This window comes from Squalius cephalus (assembly GCF_949319135.1).
Source record: "Squalius cephalus genome assembly, chromosome: 5".
Classification (NCBI taxonomy): Eukaryota; Metazoa; Chordata; class Actinopteri; order Cypriniformes; family Leuciscidae; genus Squalius; species Squalius cephalus.
Genome location: NC_137126.1, coordinates 38,827,227 through 38,836,869, shown reverse-complemented (window position 1 = coordinate 38,836,869; position 9,643 = coordinate 38,827,227).

Here is a 9,643-nt window from a genome sequence, read left to right as displayed (position 1 = left end):
TGGTTTATTATGCTGTATACATGTGGTTAGTGTGCAAGCAAACTAATGGCTGGTGTTAGATTGGAAAACAATGTACAGTTTCCTATATGAACAGTGTTCCTCTGTGCAGCGCAGTATGCTTGACAGCCAGTTGTGTTTTAATATGTCAATTCAGTGCAGAGGTTATGAATCCTGTTCTTTAATTGGCAAGATCCGAATGATAAGTAATGAATAAAATACCACAATATAACACAATATATTCAATTGCATTATTTTCAAATCGATTCTAATCAACATACTTTGCATATGGGCAATCCGAGGTATGTATTAATAATTTGCAAAATGTACATGAATTTGAGGGTTAATGTGCACTTAAAGGCCAGCTATTTATGCAGCGGTTCATCATTTGGAACAACACTTGTCTAAAACAAGAATGGAGGTGGAGGTGGAGGTGGTAGTAAATATTTCATCTGATCTTCTGCATGCCCTCAGTCCACTGATGTAATATTCATGAGGTCAAGAGGGCTGAAGGCTAAACTCAAGAATTCACCTGCTTAACATGTTCAGATATGCATGCACACATGCACACACACAGGTTTCCATGTTTTATGGGGACTTTATAGACATAATGAATACTGTACAAACTGTATATGTTATCCCCTAACCTTATCCCTAAACTTATCCATCACAGAAAAATTTCTGCATTTTTACATTTTCAAAAAACGTAATTTTGTATGATCTAGATGCTGTTTTTCTCATGGGGACCAAAACATTATTACTATATCATTGTGGGGGCATTTGGTCCCCATAATGTAGGGAATAGGTACACACACACACACACACACACACACACACACACACACACACAAATCACACCACCAAGCATAAATATAAAATTTTAACAGTGAGCCTTGTACTTATTTTAAACCTTTTGCTAAGAGTCTGGGTGGCACACACACACACACACACACTATAGGCCCAAAGAAGAGTGACCGCCATGGTCCTTGTAATTTTATAACAGCACTTAACCTCCCACCTACAATTAGAGGGCGCATCTCTCAGAGCGAAGCTTTTGACTCTGTGCCGTCATCTTCACACACACTCTTCAGAGAGAAGAGGAGGACTTAGACATAAATGCCACATGATTTACTGCCATTATAAAAATAAATGGTATAGTCCTGTGATTCTTTCAACAACAGTAAATCTGTGTAGTTTACTAAGAGTAATCGACTTGCATACTTCTGTAACTCTGTAGCTTCATAACCTAAAGATTTTTATGTTGCCACTAAAATAATTTTCATTCTTGCAACCAAAAAGTGTGACCTGGTCAGTTTCATATTCTACAAAACCCAGAGCTCTGTTTTATAACATAGTGCTTGGTTACTAATAGACATCGACCTCTACTGATTTCAAATGCTCAATGTGAAGTGAATGAAAGACTCAGATTTTACATTAGCATGGGATGCTAAGCTAGCATAATACTCTAATGAACACACAAAAGATACACAGGACACAAATATTGGGTGAAATTCTACATTTTAAATAGATTAAACTATTTATAGGCTATTGATATTTTTCAGTACTGAAATACTGTTTTGTGTGCAGTAGCCTAATAAATATTATTATAACCTGCATTTTTCTGTACCATAGTGTCAAGGTTTACACATTTAAATTTAAAGAAACACTATGTAACTTTTTGTCCAAAATTAACAAAATTTAAATAACGAGTCAAAACATAATCAATCTTTATTGTCTTACCCTGATTCACTGTGGTAAGCCTATTATAACTGTTTATATTTTAGACTTGTCAGGATGGTTTTCGCATGATATTGCGTAGCTACATACATCACTCGACCATGCGTGTCTCGTCATATCAGTAAATATAGGAAAGTTGCTCTGTTGCTTTGTCACAACGAGCGAGAAAGTTTGACATGGAACACGTTAAATCTCAAACCTCCAGGGAATCACCTGTTTAAAAAAATGCAGAAAAGAGGAGAGTCTGCTGGCAGAAAGAGCTCATAATAAAAAGAGAATCAACATTGGCTTTGCATGTCGGAGATGGCAAGAACAGAGGGATCTGAAATGTTGCAAAAGCAACGTACTCTAGTCTAGTGATGTTTTAAGCAGATATTTTTATTACTCAACAGGCGAGTAAGGTATTTTTTTAACAGATAAATTGCCATTTGTGTAGCTCTCTAATATATGTATGCCATATAGCTTCACTGTAAAGCATTATCTATTTGAAGTGTCATTTTCATCCTCACAGTCAAGTACAGCCGAAGGACAACTAAAACACTGTTATTACGCAAAATGTATGCAGTTTTTTTTTTTTTTTTAATTATGAACACATGAACACTTTTATCAATTAAAAAAGAAAAAGCATAATATGAATAATATGTAAGGATTATTCAATTAAATTTGATGGAATTTTACTAAAATTTGTAAATCTTTAAACGTACAGTATGGAATTTTTTCTCCACTAGGGGTCGCTAACCTCTTGACAATAACAAAGGCGTAGTTTGATGACGCAACATTTGCTAAGAATTATGGATCTTGTCGTCAACGTCAAGCCGACCGATCTAATAATGTTTATGGATGACTGAAATGAATACATCGATGCTTTTATCATGACTGTGATATGAAGCAGTTCGGGATTGTTAAGAGACAGCTCCACACGCGACGCGGATATAAAAGGAATATGGACATTTCATTCTACCGAACTAACGTTACACGCAAGTGTAGAATTACAACTCACAGGTCAGTTTATTAGACAAATTAAACTTGTGAGGTAACGCAGCGCTGTTTCACTCTAACATTACACTATCACACTAAACTGCATTTAAATGTGTTGAAATGTATGTGTTAGTTTGTCTGTATGAGACTAGCAGTAAGCTAGATCAACATTAGAATAACATAGATCATATTCTAACATTTTATCATTGTTGAACTAACGTTGTAGGAGCGGTCGAAGTCTCGAACGTGGAGCTCTCGTTTATATACTGTCTATGGGAGCGCTAGGCATCTCGAAAACACCGCGCTGATATTGATTCTCGTTTTAGTTCTCCTTTTTTATCCAAAGTCTGCTTGCCATGGTCCATAATGTTTGAACGAAACAACAACAGCGTGCAAATAGACATTGCGAACTACACAGTTGTCTGCGTCTGTCGCTTTGGTTACTATCAGAGGGCTCTGGTTCATAGCTCTGGTTGCTATGGCAGTACGAGCAGAAACCAGAGACAACGCGGATATGACGCCATTGACGGCGACAAAACGGAAATAAAGAAACGTGCCGTGTCTTCGAATTAAATTAAAATTTCTCTTGGTTTGAAAGTTGTTGGAAACAGTCGGGATAATGTAAGTACACAACTAAAAAAAATATATAACATAGATATAGTGATTTTTGCTATTTTAAAGCAAAAAAGATACATATTGTGCCTTTAAAAGGGCTTACAATTTATTTTTTGAGTCTATAAAGTAAACTTATTTCTACAATTACTAGAATTCCTACTAAATAAAAGGAAAAAGATGGATAGAGAACAATGAAAATCAGACCATTATGGTAAATCTCCCAAATGTAACTGAATAATTCAGTAGTGTGCGTTTAGGTACACTGGGAGTTCTAAACAAAGGCCACCACAAATTTCCTTCAGGAACACAGGCAATAATGCTGCTTTTGGGATGACAGTGTTCTCAAAGCACTTTTGCAGCATTTACTGTGATTCGAACTGATTGGGCTTTTTAAAAATTATTAAAGTGCTCTAGTCTAGAAAACTTAAAGTACACACTATGTGTCAAAGAACCCACTTCACAATTAGTGTCAAGGGTCTCTTCTTGTTTTAAAAGGTGGTTGTTAACAGTTGTGAGGGAGATGCATGTGTGGGTTATGAACTAAGTTTGGGGTCGGTATGTTTTTGAAAGAAGTCTCTTATGCTCACTAAGCTTGCACTTTTTTGTCACAATTACTAGTGTCGAACTCACGATTTTCATTCATTCAGACTATTTTCAGAGTTGGAGGTGCATTAAAGAATGAGGCTGATGGATATTCAAATATTAACTGGACATTTAGGGCCTATTTACACATTTTCTCTGATCAGACAGCTATTTTTGTATTATTTTACATCCCTACCGCAAGAGATTTCAGAAGTGGTGGGAATAAAATGGCGGCATTAAGGCAAGGACCGTGTGAAGATATGATGTCGGATGAAATAAAGATCTTTAACCGTATACAGGAGAAAGTTTGTTACTCTGAAGCTGTGCTGTTTGTGTGAAGCCGAGGTGAAAGTAACAGAGAGGTATCATGTTGTGAGAGTTGTCTGGAGAGATATACACAACGACAGATGCACCAAGCAAACAACAGCTTTTACCACGAGGGACCACCGTCCAGGACCTGACAATTATGAAACGGAAAACCGACACAAACACACACTAAAAGCACAAAGACAATAACACACTATGACATGCACTTTCAGTTAACTCACAATACAGGTTATTATAAGAAAGCATCAGCCAAGAAGCAAATGCAAATGGAAACTTAAAACGCTCAGAGGTATATCAAACACACATGCAAATGCATTATCAAAAGGATCATGCTTCACACATGCACATGTGATGACAGTGACAGACTCCCTGCTGACTGCGGTGCCTGACAACGGCTCCAAGCTCTGTCCCAAAAGACTTCAGTCTGCATGTAACCTGGTGCTCTCTGAACCTACTCTTTACTCTAACAGAGCAGGGGACCTCACTGGTCCAATAGTTCAACAGAGAGCTTCTAGCCTAATACTGTAATTAAACCCTAAATATGCTACATATGTTAGTTAGTTTTAGTCGGCAAACCACGTCAGATTAGTTACATTGCAAGTATTTTAGTAATGTGCTTGTTCATTTGCCAAATACGATGACAGATCGCAAATCAGAGAAATCATTAACACCTTTAATTTAATTAGAAAATAATCACTCTAATTTTCCATTGAGTCAATACAGGATAACAGTACAGGTGGGGTAAGCCCCTTAATTTAGTTTTTTTTTTTTTTTTTTTTTTTTATGTGACTGAATATTTTAGAAAAGGCCCATCATACCGCTGCCTGTGACTGAGAGATGTGCATGAGAAAATACTTTTACTTAGCACTTTTATGCATTAATTTTGTCAAGCCAATTTTTCAGTTCTAAAGATACATTTCATACATGTTGAATTTCTAAATTAACCATATAAATTATTTGGCAAAATAGTCAAAAATTGATTTGTTAAATTAATCATTTTATTAAAATTGTTTCACTCATGTGAACACATTTAAACATTTTGAGTATTAAATCTTTTCCTGACTGGTTCATGAAAATGCATGTAATGCAAATTAACACTTTGGAATAGGATGGAAAAATGTGTACTTGACTCTGGAGGATGTCACTGTAAAATATATATATATATATATATATATATATATATATATATATATATATATATATAACTAGTAATACTACAGTATTCAAGTTAAGAACATTATTTAATAGGATTAAAACAATAAAACTACATTAGGGTACAACAAAGTCAATTTTAAGGGTAAGATCAGGCAGAAATATAGCTCCTTAAAATAAAAATGGCAAAGTTTCACTTTTTAGTGTTAAAATACAGAAACCACAAAGACATTCGAGATTTCGAGATTTCCCCTTTAAAGTAGGTTGGTCTTTCATGCCCCAAAATATGGGCGCTAAGTGAACTGACTTTCCTTGAAAGGGACTTTGGCGACCCAATAAACACTTTGATTTGTCTGACTGCCCTAAATCACTAGACTGTGACATGTGAGAGTTTTGCATTGAATGGATGTACAGTTTTACCTGTGGGGAGATTTGAGCAATGACACATCTGGGCCAAAGAAAAATCTATTGTTCTAAAAGTGGGCACTTAAACAGTACATTTGTTCTCTCTCACACCTCCAGAGGACTTAGGCAACAGTATACAGTGTGTTCTACACAATGCAATTCTTGGTTAGTTCATGCAAGACTCTATAGGAGCCATGAAGGACAAGAAAGCAGCATTCAAACTTAAATTCAACAAGTGTTTGCCTGAAGATTGCTATATGGCTGCTAGCATTCTGAGAGACTGTTAGCACATTGCTTTGTGTTTGTTAGCGTATTCTATTTCCTTACCACTGCACATTTTGGATCTCTCCCTCTTAACAGACACACCCGTTTTAGGATTTACAGTCTCTAATGAGTTGATGAGTTTAACCAGGTCTAAAATGTGCAATGGCGGGGGGTCCAAAGGACAGGTTTGAGAAGCACTGTTCTCGATGGTTGCTACGGCATTGCGATGTTCTTTCATATTAGAGCCCATCCCAAAGTAACTTTGTTACTCTGGGTGTTTATTACAGAAACATCCTTAAGCCCAAAGTCTAAGTAAAGGCCCAGGTATAATACACTCATTTGGCCTCGAGCACGGAAAGATGCATTTGGCTTGTGCGCACTATCTAGTGGACTTTATTTTCAAGCACTCAAGTCACTCGCACATGCGCACACACAAACCTAGAAACAGGGATGGCGTGTGCATACAAATGTGCATGTGTGAGTGACTTGAGCGCTTGAAAAAGTCCACTAGATAGTGCTTATAATTTAAAGTTGTCTGGATTAGTTTAGCAATTTGATGACTCAAAACACAAAATGCGCCGCAGACGTGTGCAGTGTAAATAAGGGGTAAGTGTCATTATTGAAGGGTTTCTTAGGTCAATCCAAATGTCTGTGTCATTCATCTGAATCTGGGTCTCTCTTTTTCTCTCTCTTTCCATCCCTGTAAAGTCTCATGTTGGAAAATGATTGCATGGCATACTCCCCTCCCCCCCACCCCACCCCAAAAAAATTAATCTTCAAGGGAAGAATGGCGTATGAGACACATACTTATGCTCCCTTATCGAAACCAGACTTTCTCTCTCTTTCTCTCTTCATCTGTCTGTCTGTCTGTCTGTCTTTATTATACATGCACAACCACACACATCCACAGAAGCTGTGGGTTGTTTATGTGGTTGCCAGGGATTTCTGAAAACCTTTGATGGTTGGGAGAGAGAATTTATGATTCGGTGACTTGGGGATTGCATTAGCATTTTTTGCTACAACAACAGTTGTTTTAAACAGTTGTGTAGCTTCTTCTCAGAAAAAAAAAAAAATCCAATACTACATGAAAATGGACATTCAATGTGCTAAATGTGTAATATTTAAATGTCACATAAATACACATGCAAGAAAATATACCTACTTGCACTGAAAACCTGCACCCTCTAACAGGATTGTAGCATGATGGATATAATCCTGCCTTTTCCATTACTCACACACACACACACACACACACACACCTTTCCCCAGCAGACTTGTTCCAGCGTGGGGCCGTGTCCTTGTAGGGGCTCCAAAATGACGTCCATGAGAGGTCTAGGGGCTTCAGTGTGAAGCTCTAAAGCAACCAGAGAAACAGAGGAGGACTGAGATGACTGATTTGAACACACTCACAGTCTTCTAATCAAATCTCCTAAAAATGAAGCAATGAGTGAGATGATTGATGAAACCTCATTAGAAATTAGCTGTAAGGGGAATGAAGCCCATTAGCATTACACAATGATGCTCTTGACAATTCCCTCTCTTTCATTCTCGTGTGATCTTTCTTTGTCTTATACATGCACAGACTCTTTTTTTCCTTACAAAAGTACTGCAACAAAACTGTGATTATTATGATAAAATTAAAACTATTAAAACTGTTTTGTTAATAAATCTGAAATAAATTGACTCATGTTCCTTAAGCAGAAAATCAGTATATTAGAACAATTTCTGAAGGATCATGTGACACTGAAGACTGGCATATGATACTGAAAGTTCAGCTTTGCCATAACAGGAATATATATATATATATATATATATATATATATATATATATATATATATATATATATATATATATATATATATATATATATATATATATAAAACTAAATATTAAATATTTAAAAAGAAATTTTAAATTGTAATAATAGTTCACAATATTATATTTGTATATTTTTGATCAAATAAATGCAGCCTTGGAGAGCATAAGAGGTTAAAAACATTTTAAAAATCTTACCGATCCCGAACTTTTGAACAGCAGTGTATGTGAAATGTATTAAATCTATTATTTAATATTATAATAAAAAATGGAAAACTTCAAACCATTGCTCTGGCCAATAATGAACTGCAAAGAATTATAACATTTAAAAACAAATATGACAACCTCAAATTTATAAACAATTCAGTGTTTTTTTTTGTGTTTTTTTTACATCGTTGTACCCATATATAATCCTTGTGACAACTTCCTTGTGTGACAACAAGCCCCGCCGTGCACCGTCCCCTGGACCCATTTCACATTTTTTTCACAACATAATTTTTTTATTAAAATATGAAAAACTTCACTCTATTTGCAAGTTGATAACTGTGGAAATGCATCATCACAGTCTGTGAAAAAGGTCCATACCATGCTAAAGGGGTATTTCACAATTGTAGACAGTGGCTAAAGACTCAAAAATATGGAGAGAACGCTGCAACGGAAAATCGAAAAACCTCTGTGTCTGTAGTCAACATTTCAATCTGGATGACCACGAACACAGTGTTTTAGACCAAACAAAGGGGAAAACTGAAAGAAACTGCTGTTCTGTAAGTTCCGCCCAATTCCCTGAAGCAAAATGCTAGCGTATACAGGTAAGAAAGCTGTTGCCATAATTTTCCATATTTACCATAATGCTTTTTAAAGAGTAGACAAAATAGGGTACAATTTTTAGTATAAACCTATACTGTAACTGTTTTGTTAATAACCCTGTGTCGATCTGACTGTTGGAAGTTGTTCCTGTAGTTTTCAAGAAAGCCCTGGTGCGTTTTGCGTCATCCGGCGGACTTTTGCTAACAAATAAACATGAATTTCTTGGTCCAGGTAACACGGAGAACGAGTAAACATTGTTCATTTACATATACTACTGACATTGAAACGTGGGTTGAAAATCGGAGTTACACTTCAACATATACACGTTCAATTGCATTTACATTTCGCTTAAATGAACATCATGGTACTACCGTGATAAGTCCAAATGACTTTGGCATGACCACGTTACCAAAAACCATGTCTAAAAACATAGTAGCCTACTACCATGGTGCTTTTTAGATTTTTTTTTTTGTTAATGCTTTTGCTTGCGGCAAATGTATCTGGCAAAAATTGTCATTGACAGGACATTGCATGTATCACCTTTTACTGCACCAACCCAGATATAGAGCCACAGGAAAGCGTGCCGCTCCAGGCCACTTCTGATTGAGGTGATGCTGTGTGAGTTGTGGTAATTGTCCAGCGCCCCTGCAGTGCCCACGCTCTGGCCCTAGTGACAGAGCAGCAGAACACACGCTCCTCTCTGTCCAAATGACTTTTTTTCTCCTGAGAAAGAAACCACAGACTCTCACACATACATGGTAATTAGTCACATCTGTACACAGGCGTGCAAGTCTACCCCCTTCCAGGCACAACCTCTTCATTTCTTTACTACTGTAGAGGTCTAGCACATGATGGCAGCATGTGTCTAGTGCAGAGGCGAGAAGCTACACTACAACAAAACTTTCAGCTCAAGAAGTGAATATATTATGGAAGCTAACCCTTGTTATCTGATGTCTTCTGGAA